Source organism: Etheostoma spectabile, chromosome 19 (assembly GCF_008692095.1).
Source record: "Etheostoma spectabile isolate EspeVRDwgs_2016 chromosome 19, UIUC_Espe_1.0, whole genome shotgun sequence".
In the NCBI taxonomy this organism is placed as follows: domain Eukaryota; kingdom Metazoa; phylum Chordata; class Actinopteri; order Perciformes; family Percidae; genus Etheostoma; species Etheostoma spectabile.
The window spans coordinates 16,368,993-16,383,257 of NC_045751.1; the positions used below are offsets into that span (position 1 = coordinate 16,368,993).

The 14,265-nt window shown below is 41.7% G+C and overlaps 1 protein-coding gene across 1 annotated transcript in view; it reads right to left on the reverse strand.

Annotated features, from left to right (window-relative positions):
• Positions 1-14,265, reverse strand: part of LOC116707175 (peroxisomal acyl-coenzyme A oxidase 3) — a gene marked incomplete in the record, with an annotated part of 52,525 nt that overhangs the window by 25,950 nt on the left and 12,310 nt on the right.

Sequence of the window (14,265 nt, forward strand, 5' to 3'; positions counted from 1 at the left end):
GCCATTAAGTCCATTAAGGGACATCTCTAAGGGCATTTAGGGTCACTTTTTTTTTTTTTAACATTGATTTATATTTTAATACATTTATTAGATAATTTAATTAAATGGTATAGGACACCGCAAACAACGCCGGGCTGTCTCTAAGCCCTTAGACTCTTGCATACACCCTTGTTTGTTTTGCATTGCTATTAATATGTGATTAGTTGAAAACCTTTTATGTGTCCAAAGTACTTGTCAAAGATGAGGTGAACCCAGGGTTCGGCTGAGCTTGAATAATAGAAACGTGGACCGGAATGGGATAGTCCGGTCGTGGCTGCTGCTGGCGGAGAAAGCAACCTATTCCTGACCTTTCATATAACAAGCATGAACCTTTTTTTAAAAGTTATGACACTGGTCTGATTAATTAATGCTTAGTGCCTTGTTGAAAAATGCTAGCTCATGTGCTTTTGTTACGTAGGTATTATATATATATATTATATAAGTATATAGTAGATTATATATATATATATGCCATATATTCTACAGGCCACATATATCCATTGCCACTGGCCAGATAGAGCCTTCCAATGATACAGGATGAAGGTGTAATTGGACCATACCAAAGGTCAGTGATCGTCAAGTTGTACCCAATTTTGTACTACGTTTATTTGTCTGACTTGTATTGTATATTGATCGTAAAAGGGTCTTACAGGTCTCCTAAAAAATCAATCAGACAGCTACAGCTGATTCAGAACGCTGCTGTTCGGTCCTCACAGACCACAGAACTGGATCAACATCACTCCATTCTGAAGTCTTTACACTGATCTCCTGTGTCCTCAAAGAAATGATTTCAAAGTACTCTTGCCTAGTGTTATAAATCATTAAACGGTTTGGTCCACAATACATTCTGATCTGCGTATACACTATGACCCCCCCAGACCCTCAGGTCAGCTGGGCAGGGTCTACTTTCGGTCCCAGAGGTCAGAACTAACACAGGGTGAATCCAGCTTTCAGTTCTATGCTCCTCATATTCTGGAATAACTCCCAGAAAACCTGCAGATCCGCTGCTACTCTCAGTTCTTTAATCAAGGCTGAAGACCTTTCTATTTGATGCTGACTTTCTTTAATGATGCTCATTTCATTTTTAACTCTATTCATGTGTTTATACCGGTTTTACTGCTATGATTTTTAACTGTTTTTACTTGTGTGTTTATCTGTTTAACTGCTTTTATGTAAAGCACTTGAATGCCATGTTGCTGAAATGTGCTATACAAATAAAGCTGCCTTGCCTGCCTTGCCTTTAAAAGTGTATTAAATCTACTGTAACCGTTGATTATTTTCTCTTATCTATTCTTCTTATTATTATGATTGCTATTATTATTTACATTTCAAAATAAATAACTTGATTGAGCTAATAAACAAACAACATTTGCAACAGTTGGATGGTCCAGAAGGAGGGGTGTAGGGGTATTTATATTTGATGTGTAATCCTATTAAAAATAGAGCACTTGTTGCAATCAGATTGTTATAACATCCAGACTAGAGTGCATCCAACGTTTCGAGTTGGTGCTCTATTTTGAAGGCTACGGCAGGAAATGTGTTGCTATTGCGCGCAAACAGGACTCGAGCCACAGCCGCTGTACGCTGCTCATTGAGAATGACGAAGAGTAGCTAGCTAGCGAGATACGGCGATATGACAGGGTAGTTGACAGAGAGCCGTAAGGTAAGACACAACTACTTAGGTTACACAACTCAGGGTAAATAATGTTCTTTAACAAAGACGTCGTTCGTTTTTAGGCTAACCTTAGTGCGTTTGTTACATTAAATCAACGTGTTGTGTAACGTAGTAAATAGTGGAAAGACAGACTTGATACGCAAGAGGTTAACTTCTTCTTTTTCACCGTCAAGCCATAAAAGCCATTATCAACGCGATGTTGACAGTGGACAGTGCATGGTTTGCAGCCCCTTCATCTGCTGTCTCCATTGTTACAGTCTGCAGTGTAACGTGAACTTACTGTCCGTGCTGAAGGAACACACAGGTGCTGATTTAAAAACTTTGAACTCTGCTTTTGATAGCAGCTGAACTTCGAACTGTCAGTTTGAGACAAAACTAGCTAACTCTGCCGCAGAGTTTCATCTGGTCCAATATCTCTAAACTTGGGCAAGGAAGTTATCGGCATTGCCAGAAAACACTAATGGTAAGTGTGATAGAATGATATGTACGCATAATTCCTGTGTAATATTTAACTCAGTACCAACTGAATTACGAAGGTCTTAAAACTGATGTTGACAGCGACAGTGTTGTAGTTATGTCTACAAACTACAAATTGTAGTGCAATAACAACACATTGCAACACAATTACAGTAAATACAATTATCAAAAACAAATCAATGCGCAGTGAACTTGTCTGTACTGTTACACCCAGGTAGGAGCCTCTTTTGGCAGTTTCCAGATTATCTTGGGGTTTTATTGCACTACACATAAGTTAATTAATTAAATAGTCCAACTTTGGCTTGTCCTACAGGTGTGTGTAGACTCTGCTTCGGTTTCACACCAGAATTGACTTAATGCCCCCCCCCCAACACACACACACACACACAACACACAGAACACACACCCTACATATCTGACTGTTACTGGGATTACTGTATGTTTAAGTTTCTCATTTAGAATGATTGCCTAAAGCATTAAACAAAGATTTGTGTTGGGTTTCTAAAATTCCCAAATATTAATTTTGACTTAAAGATTTTTCATTTTACTGTAAATACATATCATTTCCAAATATCAGTTCAGTTTCATTGACTACTAATAACACTGTATCGGTTCGCCAGGAAAACCAGCATCGGTAAACCCCACCTCACCCATACTTTCTTTATGTTCCTCCCTTGTTTCTTCTTACTCAGAAAGTGCAAAGTGCCTTTTTCCTTGCTCGTGAACCCCTTCAGTCTGAAAGACAGAAGATGGCTGTAAAGTGGCTGACTTGCCCAAGTGGCCCGCTGGATAATCTACAGGAACAACCAGTCTTCTTTTCAACTGGAAGGACATTGCTCTGCTTCTTAGACGAGAGGAAATCATTGCATTCAAGGTAGCTGTCAGCCTCAAATGCTCTCCGTAGGTAGGACTAATCTGCAATTTAAATAAATTTAAATAGTTAGACTTAAGTTCTTGTGTGGCTATTTGCCAGATTGTGAAGGGGCAGAAAGAGAGAGGTAAGAACATGCAACAAAGCTCCCCAAGGCTGGAATGACCTGTACTTAGTCGTTATGTGGCAGGTGTTGTTACAAAGTGCACTTGCCTTCTTTAAAACATATAGTTTTGTTTCTCTTATTTTAACTACCATTCCTAAACAGTTGAACACCTTAGTTTTTTTTAAACATACATTACTCACAGGATAAAGAAGTGCATTTACTTTGGGACTATTTTTTAGGCGGCCGATTAATTACCTTTGTTGCTCAAGTCAGTAGTTTGTCACAGGACAGTGTTTGTGGGATTGATAATCTGACATGTGTTCTGGTTTGAAGGAATAGGTCCCTAGTCGGGCTGGTTACTGTATCAATACTTTTTGGGCACCGATGAATGGACTCGTGTTTTATGAAATCTTATACAGGGTATAAAGCAGATATCTCAAAAACACTGTTTCCTGCTAGGATAGAGTGCTCGCTACCCTGCCCACAGAATACATACAACTGTGTTCGACGCTCACACTGTGCTGCACTTCACACACACACTGCAAAGCAAAACCCTGCTTTAAGCACGAATGCAAAGGAACTCCACTCTGCAAACAAACACTCAAGCCGTACCTGCTGAATAATGTGTCACTTTTATTCCCATACAGAAATACAGCAAGCAACGGCATGCCACTGCCCTCAAACGTGATGGAAAGTATGCTCCTACTTTCCGCGCCCTTACCTTGACACAGGACTGGAGAGCCGTCAGTCTGCAGGCCCGCATCAACGTTGCTGGACGTCCTCGTACGCGACTCACAGGCAGGCTCTGGCGACCGAGGATTCTCCGTCTTTTTATTCTCTTAAAACAAGTGATCGTGTGTGAGGGGGGGCCAATCCTCGCTCCGCCGATCCCCTGATAGTCCGCGCACCTGCCTCGAAACCATGTTTCCAAAACAGGAGCCCGTCCTCAAAACATGACCAAACTTTGCTTGATACGTGACCAAAACGGTTATATGATTGATAAATGAATCACAAAACAATTATACAGTCAATAAATGAAACACATACAATTGATAATATAAACCAAACATAATAATAGTTTACAACAGTGAATCAACAAGTATACAAGTGACCCTTAGCTGTTTGTCAAGGATCATAATGCAAAATAAACTTTTTCTACAAACTCGAAGTATCCAGTTTTGAAAATTGCCCGTCATTACTCCTTAATTTTAATACTCACATAGCATCAGTGAGCAATGAGCACGCAGCATGCTTTTACCAAGATCAAGTTTGCTGCTGATTGGCTGTCTAATGTTACACATTGTAAACACATGCAGACAATAACCCTACTTACGCACAGTGTTTGCCATAATGTGGAAAGATTTATTTTTGTTTGATAAATTGGTATAGACAAAGTATGTTTAGGAAGGAGTATCGACGGTGGTTCCTCTGTGTTGAGTTTGTAGTGCGCCCCGCCTGGCAAAATGTATGCCGCCCCGGTACAGAAGTTTAGCCAGTCCTACCAGACTCTGGTACATTTCATTTGTACAGAGAATCTGGTCACTCTCCATCAACGTGTTAACTTCCTTGAAGCGGTAATCTGTTGAAGTTTGAAAACTATTGGATCTGCCATACCCATCGCTAACAGTTGGTCGTGACATTGGCTTAGCATCGCTAACGTTAGCTATAGATAGCTCCTTCACCACTGACTGACAAGCTGAAAATCAACTTTTCATCGAACCCGCGTGGGGTGGGGCCACAACATCATGGCCACCAACAAAACTCTCAGAAGACGCTCTTGCTTGGGCTTTAACTTCTGGATTTTCGGCACGTTGCCACGACAGACCAAATGTCTTGCTCGCGTCTTCTCCCTGCCGCCATTAATACAGACTCACCGAAGGTTATCGAACCTCACCTCATCGTTCTCAGCCGCTCCACTGTGCTGATTTGACCGCCAAATATTTGGATGAGAAAACCCGCGAATATACTGCAAACCGAGATGAATACTGAAGAAAATTAAATTGAGCGTAAGTATGTAGGAGGTGGATCCAGCTAATCAGATATAGGCCAGATGCACAATGTAGTTGCGCTGCCTTTTAAATTATCCTGCTGACATAATGCACACCGAAAACAGCCTCATTTGTGTGATTAAAGCTGATAAATATGTTTATTTGTGTGGCTGACGTGTCGTTCCGTTTCATACGTACACATATGAAACTTTTTAACAATACCCTATATTCCCCGATACCCCAACACCCGGTACTCAAGTTGACAAAACATCTCACATCAGGCCCTCAATTAGATTGTCGGAACTTTCATCCTATCAAATCATCACTTCAAATTATCAGTGAAGGTTTTTTATGAGCACTTCTACTCTCTTCTCTTCATGTCGACTTTAAATCTGGGGTTCTGTGTTCATACTTGACATTGGACTCAGTAGTTGAGAAACCACTATTGGGATTGTTACTCAACGGCTGTTCCTACAAGCACCATTTTGTATGATCTTTTTGTAAAAAAGAGAACATGTTTGGTAGCTCATGTCATCTAACTGTTCCTCTACCGTACAGATCCTGTGCATTTCTCTTTCACTGTGCTGCGCAACAAGTGTTCCAGGCCCTTGAGAATGACCCTCTGTTTGCACGTCGGCCCCGCGAAGACGTCCCTCTCGAAAACATGAAGAGCTGACTCCTCAGGTACTCACATAACAGTAACATTCTCTGTCATTCAATATTTACTATCACATGTACATACAAGAAATAAAGCTTCAGATAAAAATTCTCAGGGTAAAGCAGCTCTTCGCTATGACTTCCTGACAAAAGAAGAGGTGATGGCTAACCCCTGGAAGTCTATAACGCTCAGTGATTGCCTGGGCATGTACGACATGGGCCATGGGGCCCAAGTACTTTCTCAACAAGGGGTCATATGCATGGATGAAGAAATACAAACTATACCGTGATGTATTAAAGGCATGCTTATATTTTACTTTCTTATTGATAATCTTAGTGTTAATTTTCCAGGGACTGTACCTTGACCCCATACATTCTCCAATATGCAACTAGCAATCCAAAATTTGTCATTTGTAATAATATGCTGAACATGGTGAAATTCCTTACTGAACATCATTATGTTGCATTTAGCTCAAAGCACCGTCACAGAGCGGCTATCAACTGCAGACTCTGCAGACTTAATTATCTATGGATAATTAAGTTGTCTTCCATTTTTTTCTCATCTCGGTAAAATATGCTAAAAACATCTCGTCTTTTAGATGTTTGAGCGACTGGTTGCCAACTCAGGATCAGGGAGACACAGCACATATTTTGAAAACACTGAAGACATGACGGTAGATTTCAACACCTTTTACACTGCCAATAACAACCACTTTAGGTGAAGTGTTTTTATTAATGATCGTCTAACGGACGATGCAGTGCAGGGAGGGTCTACAACGTTAACACCATCATGCCCCAATGATTTAAGCTGCAGGTGCTGATGATGTTCACAGTGACCATACAGTTTTCTTTAGTCTTATATTCTGTTATTTTCCCAAACTCAATTTTAAGTACACAATTGGTCAATTTTATAAATTTAGATTTTTTGCTTTTACGTCTGTTATTCAGTGTTGAAATTTGCATTATCTCCTCATTGAACTCTGATTTTGTCTGTAGACTTTGGATGCTTTGGACTGACTGAGCTGAGCCACGGCAGCAACACCAGAGCTGAGGACCACAGCAACATATGACCCCTCCACCCAGGTCACACACACACAGTTTAATTTCAAACCAATTTATTTATAAAGACGAATCATTACAGAAGTTATCTCAGGGCACAAATAGGTAGGTGGCCGATTTCTCCAGTGTGGCTGGGAGGAGGGCCAGAAAGTGGCTCTTTGTGGAGCGAAGGAGGGAGAAAAGATAGAACTACGATAAAGCAAAAATTATAAAATAGCAGGCGTTGAGCAGGACTGCAGCAGGTGCAGCACAATCCAGGTTCACCACATCCAGGTAAATCGAAAGGCAAGAATACAGTGACTCCAGGGAAGACTAAGTTTAGCATACAGTAGAGACAGATGCATACAGGTGGAGAGAGGAGCTCATGTGTTCATAGGAGTCCCCCGGCAGTCTAAAGCCCTCCACTAACGAAGAGCTAGTCCAAGGCAAACCTGAGCGCCCTAAATAAAGCTTTATCAAAGAGGAAAGTTCTAAGCTTACTCTTACATGTGGGGACGGTGTCCTGCCTTCCTAACCAAACCGGGAGCTGGTTACCAGCAGAGGATTGGTAACTGAAGGCACTGGCTCCCACTTTACTTTTCTTCTGGCACACCCATTAAAAAAATTTGTGTTTGTTGTGATAGTTAAAGGGCAAACATGGTTGCCATGAATTTAATTACATTATTGTTATAGTATCAATTCAAAAGTTCTCTTGAGACACTTTACAGATAGAGTAGGTCTAGACCACACTCTAATTTACAAAGTCCCAACAATTTCTCTCCCAAAAGCAAGCATTTAGCGGACCGTGGCAAGGAAAAACTTAGGGAGAAACCATGCAATGTTTGGTTTTGTTGCCGGTGACAGTTTTCTCGTTTTGTTTCAATTGCCAGCAGGTCATCTTTTCATCATCATCATTTCTTGGTTTTTAAAGTGGTTACTTTAACAAAAGTGTTCCTGTAATTTACACTGAAAAAACAGATTATAAAAAGATGAGTTATGCCAGCTGTTTAAGAGCTTAACAAGAAGGGCGGTTCACACAATGGTAAAAAAACAAGTAACTTTTTTTAAAGACCAACTACAGTAAACTACTTCCTGTAGTGATCAGTAGTGTAATGTGGTGGTTGGTTGTGGAGGGTAACCGCTCACCTAACCTAAACACAAACAGTTCAGTTACACCAATGAAACCTAACCAAAAATCAAAGTTGGGTGCCACATGTCCACACTAGTCTGCTGGGGAGAGTGGACCAGACTTTGTGGAATCACCTAGCTTTATAGACTCCCAGTAGTGTAGGCCAAGCCCCCCAAACAAGTGGGAGGAGCCAGTCAATCAGGTACCAATTGAAAGAGACAGACACAAGCCAAAACAGTTATTCATATGGGCCCAGTATATTATACATACATATAATATGTTATAAGAGTACATTATCCTTTTGACCCCGTGCAGTTCTGGTCCCCAGGTTAGGAACCACTGCTTTGACCATCCACTTAGTAAATGCATTCTTCTAAAGTGAGCACCAAACACTGGTGCTCTTTTATTAAAGTTCTGTCCTCAAACCTTCATCTTAAAATATTTCCTGGTAAATGTTGCTAGTTTACTGGTCCGTCTACCTTCTAAGATTTTACAGCAGGGTATGTTTTGGAATTTGTAATCATTACCATGTTTACTTTGTACTCGTGGAGTTTGTGATCAACTCTCCGGACTTTGACCGCCAAGTTTGGGTGGGGAACAGGGTAAGACTGGCACCCACGCTGTGGTGTTCGCTCAGCTCTACACACCTGACCAGGTGTGCCACGGCTGCACTCCTTCGTTGTGGCGGTAAGACTCTGAGCTTTAACCCCTGACGCAGTTACAGCTGGTTACATTACAAGAAATGTTTGTCACACATGCATCTCAGAAAATTCATTATCCCAAGTTTTTTACTGGGAAGTTGTCCACTCTGGAAGTGCAGTGTGACACTGAAACACACAATGTATTCGGTACTGGAAAAAAAATCCCAAACCAAGGATTACATTCTTGAGTGTACGTTATGAAAGACGTTGGCGTAAAGGGAAGTCACTGAAAGCAGATGAAGTCTTGTTTTATAAAGTATGAACTGAAATATAATTTTGATGTTTTAACAATCCATCAAGCAGAGCACATAATCCAACCGATAAACTATAAAATGTAAATTAATATATGCCTTCCATTCAAAATTATAAAAATACAATAGAAGCATTTTCCAGTTTCCATTGTCTAAATGTGACATTGTGTGAGGAGGAGGATTTTTATTCTGCATTAATTGTGGAAATGTGGGAGTGGGAAGATTTTTAAGAGTTTCTTTGTTGTAGCTTGTGTTTACGCAATCTAAAAATCCAGAAAACATCACGAAAATAAAAAAGCTATAATTGTACTGTATAAGTCAAACTGATCATCCAAAATACACATTTTAACTGAATGGTTTTAAATTTGTCAAAATTAAATTGATAACCATTGGTGCTGCAGTTGAGAGATCCCAAGACCCTGCTAGCTCTGCCTGGGGTGCTGGTTGGAGACAGGGCAAGAAGCTGGGGCAGAACGGACTGTACGTAGGTGCAGATAAGACCTATGAGTTATTAAGTTAAACGACGCACCACATGCTATAATTGCATGTCACTTTTTGTGTTGCACACATTGCCAGTGTCTGTGTAACCAAAGGTCATGTATTTCTCTCTCCCCTTCAGGTTTGCTTTGTTTCATAACGGAGGATCCCTCGAGAATCTGCTGAATAAGACGGGAGATGTTTTCTCTGATGGCCGCTATGTTACACATTTAAGTTGGTAAGTTCCATGTTTGGCAAGCGCTGAATAGGCATTCAAGCAACCAATGAAGTTAAATTAAGCTGCACTACTCAATATTTGTACACTTCACAACATGGATCTCTGTTGAGTCGATAGTAAGCACATGCTCAATATATGAACGAGGCCCATAAAAGAATTGGTGGGCCAAACACCGCTACTGGATATGGAGCATTCACTCAACAGACACACTAACCTGACCTGCCTGGATCGACTACAAGAACCAACAACTTATGTGCTTAAACTGTATAACATCAACATTAAAGTAAGAGCCTTTACTACAGCCTTTATATATTATTATTTAACACCTTGCCAATAAAATGATCATCAAATGATAAGCAATTTGAAAGGATTTAGTAATGACAGCCCCGTCTGACTCAATAAAAGATGGCATTGAGTTACTCTTTCTGCTCATGATATCATTTAAGGTACACCAGAGTTTTTTCCCATCATACCAGTGGCTTGATCTCTGATTTGACCTGGAGGGTGGCAGCGTGGGGCCGCGTGTTAAACCTGTTAAAATACAGGTTCAGTTAATTGCATCATTTACCTCTCACTTATCCCATTGCCAGCTGACCTGAAAGCAGTGATGGTTCTCATGCCCTTTACACCGCACATGTTGTTTTGCTGTAGTCTCCACTCACTTACTCCGTTTTCTCCATGGTCCACCTGATCTTTTTCGCTCCTTACTATTACTACTATGTATAAAGCCATTTTCTTCCAGTTTAAAATGTCCTTAAAGTCCCTTGTTACCCATGGTTTGTTATTTGAGTAACAGTGAACAGTCCTTGTTGGAACAATGGGTCCACTGAGAAGTTTATGGTAATCATACACTTAGCAAGCCCTTAATGTCCCTTCCGTGCGTCTCACTGAGGCTTTCCAGTCAGTGACCTCAAAACCTCAGCAGTGATTCAAAGGACTCCTGAGACCATCTCCTCACGGTTCTGGTGGTTACAGGCTGTCTCTTAACAGGGGCACATAGCGGAATTGAGGTGGATCAGGTTGTGGTCTGACTGTCCAGGGGGAGGGGGATGGGGCAAGTCCAGGGTCTATTCTCTTTGGTGGGCAGCTCACATACTTTGTCTAGGGTCATTGTTTTTTCCCATGGGGACATGATTGAAATCTCCTGATATTATGATCACTGCACTTGGGTGTTTAGTTAGCAGTTTTGCGAGATGCTGTGAGTGACGTACCGCCTAACGTCGTTTTGCCGAGTGTTGGATGTAAACTGCCAAAACAATTACATGAGCAATTTCCCTGTGCAAATATGGACTACTATAAGTCTAACAGCCAGCAGTTCAACGTCCGGGCAGCAAACACATTGCTTGATTGTGGTGTGACCAGGACGGTTGTTAACAAAATTAACAGCCCCCCTTCCTTTATGCTTACAGTCTAGAAGAACAATCATGGTCCTATCCAAGGTGGCAGAGAGTGAAAGGCTCCAGACTGATAAATTGGTGAGCATATATGGCATATGATGCATTGTTTTTTGGACAAACATCAGAACATGGCAGTTGTGTAGTGTAGCAATCCAAGCAACAGCAGATGAAAGAAGAGAACACAAAAGCTTTGAAAATACCAAGGGCTAAGACAGGAGCTTAATACAGTGGTTCCAGTGGTAATCAGAGAACTCGACCTCTAACCCCTGAACGGGACGTGGCTCCGGCAAATTCCAGGAACAACATCTGGGTCTCTGTTAATAGAGCGCATTCATAGCAACAGTTAAGATATGGTGCAACCCTCAGGCTCCCAGTCCTCTGGTAGAGGACCCAAGCTTGAAGGAAGGAAAGTCCGCCCTAGTATGGGGCGAGTGGGGAATTTATTTTTTATTTTATTTTGCTCATGAATTGTATCTTATGTTTTCTCATTGTTACGTTCCTCTCCTTCAGGACCCTAACAAGCGTTTCGGGGAGTCTCTGGTGCCCTGTCAGGGGGCAGGGTGTCCTCACCCGGATGGCTTTGGTCAACCTGAAGCTTGCTCGGTTGTTGCCATCCGCTTCTCAGCCACCAGGAGACAGTTTGGACCCAAACACAGAGGAGATCCTGTGTTGAGTACCAGTTACAGGTCAGAATGGGGAGGGGATCTGAAAGCAGATTAACCTAAGCATAGTCAAGCACCTTATCAAAGTAACAGGAGGTACTAAAGCCACAACAACACTCAATGCTTTATGCGTTTTGTGTACATATTTTTTGATAATGGTGGCACATATTTTACACAAAATTCCTTGGAATTTGTTTATAGGTTTCAGCAATGGGTCTGATCCCATACCGGCAGCAGCGTATGCTCTTGAACACTTCTCCAATCCATCTTCATGAACTTTGTTGAGTTCCAGATTGGACAGATGATAGGGAGAAACTGACAGACAAGTGAGTTAAGACGATGCACATGTGTGTCTATATCCAGAGTGAGCATACTGTATAAACTATAGTCTAATGTGCCTGTGTTTATTACAGGCAGAGATGGGCAGGAGATCCATCTATAGGCTGCCCAGTAAACCACTGGATCGTGGATTGCTCAGAGGGGCATCCAGAGTGTAGGGAGGCCTGCGGTGGACTGGATACCTGGCCATTCAGTCTCACACACCACACACACACACACACACACACACACACACCACACACCACCCACACACACACACCACACACACCACACACACACACACCTACACACACACATACTAACTACCTCTCTCTCTTTCTCAGTTGAACAGGCTTGGTGATCTGCGTGATGACAATGACCCAAACGCACATATGAAGGAGACAACAACGTCTTGCTGCAACAGACCAGCAACTATCTGCTCAGCTGGCTCCATGCTAAACACACGGTCGTCTCCTATGCACTGCGGGATTATTTCAAGCCTTAATGTCAGATACAGCATGTGGTGGCGAGATGTAACGCGGTAGTTACATCTTCAAAGGGCTAACTTGAAAGTTGAATTTTCACAAGTGTTGGCAATTGTATGCTTATCAGTGACTGACATGACGTTCTCCTGCAGTTGCTAGTGCTGATGCGCCTGCCAAGTTATGGCAATTTTTAGACCCTGTAACCAACTGTGAAGGCCCAGTCCTAGCATTCTTCACACAATCACCATTCAGCCAATCGTGATAATCTTTACATAATTGGGTGAACTTTGGCCATAGACTGTAAAAATAACAGAAGAAGCTTAGAAGGGTTTGAAAAGTGAAGCCAATGCAGAAGTGCCTCCTGCATTCTATCTATTTCCAGCAGGAGCTACTACTACTGGTTACTACTACATGGTTACAAAAGAAGTTGTTTCTATAGCAGGCTATGGAAAATTCTCTACTTCCTCACTTGATTGTATAACCTCAGTAGTCATTTTAATATTGAGTTTACGGTCTCAATCGCTAGTTTCAAGTCTTCTTAATTCTCAGTCGTATTGTGTTTATAGTAAGACATTAGATCATTACGGCAAGCACAGGAACTCTGATCTCTAAAGTTTTACTTGTGTTTGTGCGGTTTCAGATGGCTGCGTATTGAGTCTCCTCTCCACACTGTGGATTTCCTGGATGATTCCCCACGATCCTGGAAAGCAGGTTCACAGCAAGAAAATGGAGGAGTGTATGGACTCTGCAGGTACTTCAGAACTCAGAGGGGATTCATCCCTGAAGTCAACTAGTCTCTAATATACCTTTAACCAGTTATCATAAATATCACAGATACAAAAATCTACTGATTGCATTTCCAGAGTTGTTTCCAGTTTATATTGAGTGTACTCCTTGTTCATCATTCAGTGCCACTGGCAGCCTATAAGTGGCTGGTGTGGTTCCTGCTGGAAGGAGCCAGAAGAAGCTGGAGCAGGAGATGCCTCGGGAAAGGATTTTTGAGGCCCGTACCAACAGCCGGTAAGACACACACAGAGAACGCCACTGCACAGAGCCTTTATACTTGAGCTGCTGAGGTTTGTTCACTAAGCATATTTTTGGTACATTTTTCCTATGATATTTACAAGTCAGAATTGAACTGTGATAATAGTTGTCTGAGTTATAGTTATTTAAGCTATACTAATATGTTCTGTGTGTTTAGTCTACTACTGTCGCTCCCTGCCATGGCCTAGAACACAACTGCCTCCAGAGGTTTCATGAGCTGATTACTGATACGGACACACCAGCTGGTCTCAGACCTGTACTAACCAGCTGTGCCCTGTATGGGCTGTGGAGCCTCAGCACCACCATGGTCCACACTCTACCAGGGGTTAATGGACTTGTATAACATGCATCATCATCGAAAACACCATCCTTGTATTGATATGTGTAACACAGTTTTGTTCCTGCAGGTAATTACTTCAGTGAAGGAGCCCACAGAGTTTGTCCAGATGGCATTCTCCTCTCTGCTCCCAGGTACAGAAACATTCCATCTATACCATACGTGAGGGTTATTACCTTATTACCTGGTATGACACTACATTTAAAAGGCCATAAATTTATATTTCACGCAGTGAAGTTTTTTCAATCAGTAACTCTCATGTTTCCCTGGTAACACCTAAGGGTTTTGAAAAATCATTCCCATCCCTTAAGGTTTTTATAGCATGAAACTGTTGTTCACTGCTACGTAAATAGGACTGAATATTGGTGTTCCCCC